Below are 1,393 nucleotides of genomic sequence, written 5' to 3'. Positions count from 1 at the left end.
AAGCCCATTTCCCACTTGATTAGTCCTGTACATAGCCTGGATTTTATTTGCACGATATTCACTGAATTGACTTCTCCTTTGCTTTGTGCTGGGGCAACCTAATTTCCTGGTAGGTCTCTCATCAGAAGGCTTCTTACCAGGACATAGGGTCCAACCCTGTCTTATTTCTGGCAATTGGATATTGCTATTTGGACACTGGCTGGCCTGGGAGAGACACTGGGATGCCGGCAACCAGCTTGGGCAATTGAGATCCAGTGGCAACTGGATCACCTTGCTGAACTGATCAAAGATGCTGAGTCCTGAGCCCATGGGCAGATCCAGCTCAAGGAGCCGCATAATCTGGGCTGTGGAGCTCCTCACGGCTCTGGAAATTTGGCAGTGGGAGAGAAGTGGCGATTAACACTCTCACCTACTCTCTCATTGCCAAATTTCCATGCCCCACACAGCTGCATGGGGCCAGCAGGGCTAGTGCCCAATGCTGCCCTGTGGCTGCAGCGACCATCCCTATGCTGTGGCGTTAGCCCCTATCCCTGCATGGCTGGATCAGGCCTTTTCTGTGTGGTTGGATCAGGCTCACAGGTTGTTGTTTTCTGTAAAACTTTTCTTATTCCAGGTCAAATTAGCAGTTCTGAATCCTCTCAATGGAGCAACACCCAATGGTTCAAACACCATATGTGGTGCTACAACCAGCAAGTATCCTTTACTGCAGACTTTTCAGCCCTGGACCTCTGACACTCCCAAATCCATTGGCAGGCATCCTCCATGCAGGCCCAAGCCCAGAGACTTGTGGTTTGGATGCCCTCAGGTCACTTAGCCAAAGGCCACAGGAGCAAGCCAGGGAGGAGTCCCCCACTTCCATAAAGTAGGGTGTAGCCCGGATCCTCCCAATGGCGCTGTCCCGTGGGAAGCTAATTACAAGAGTGGTGGGGCGTCCGGGCCGCAGCGCACTGGCGGGCTTCACCGTCCACTACTCAATGCCATTTACGTCCGTCTCCTCGGAGCAACGCACCCCTGCAACAACTACTCTCGGTCTTGACCCACAGGAGGCCAGGAGCGAGCAGCCCCGCGCTGCTCCTTCAGGGCCCTGAGCGAAGCGGCCCAGGGCAAACCACAGAGATGAACCAGCAGAGGAAGCGATCTTCGTCACTTCTGCAGCGCGGCGGGTCGGGCGGCGCGCGGGCTGCGCCCGAGAGCGCACGTGGCGCCCGACCCCTCTAGCACTGCCCACCTGTCGTATATTAGCATAACCCCGCCCCCTGGCGCGGAGCCGCCCAATGGGGGCGGCGGGGGCGTGTCCGGGGCGGAGGGGTGCGGAGGGCCCGCGGCAGCTGTGCGGATGCTGCTCCCGCCCGGGCGGCCCCTCGCAGGTCGGTAAGCGCCGCGGGGTGCAGCG

The 1,393-nt window shown here is 58.2% G+C and overlaps 1 protein-coding gene across 2 annotated transcripts in view; it reads left to right on the top strand.

The window, feature by feature from the left end:
* The first annotated feature begins 1,299 nt into the window (after positions 1-1,299).
* ARHGAP29 (Rho GTPase activating protein 29) overlaps positions 1,300-1,393 on the top strand; it is a 102,970-nt gene continuing 102,876 nt past the window's right edge. For both annotated transcript variants that reach the window (XM_019501640.1, XM_019501638.1), the window contains exon 1: positions 1,300-1,367. The gene's annotated coding sequence lies outside the window, so the exon portion shown is untranslated. The remainder of the gene's footprint in view (positions 1,368-1,393) is intronic.

The sequence above is a fragment of the Gavialis gangeticus genome, unplaced genomic scaffold (genome assembly GCF_001723915.1).
Source record: "Gavialis gangeticus isolate Ggan-Ray unplaced genomic scaffold, GavGan_comp1, whole genome shotgun sequence".
In the NCBI taxonomy this organism is placed as follows: domain Eukaryota; kingdom Metazoa; phylum Chordata; order Crocodylia; family Gavialidae; genus Gavialis; species Gavialis gangeticus.
This window is presented reverse-complemented; position numbering and strand designations above follow the sequence as displayed.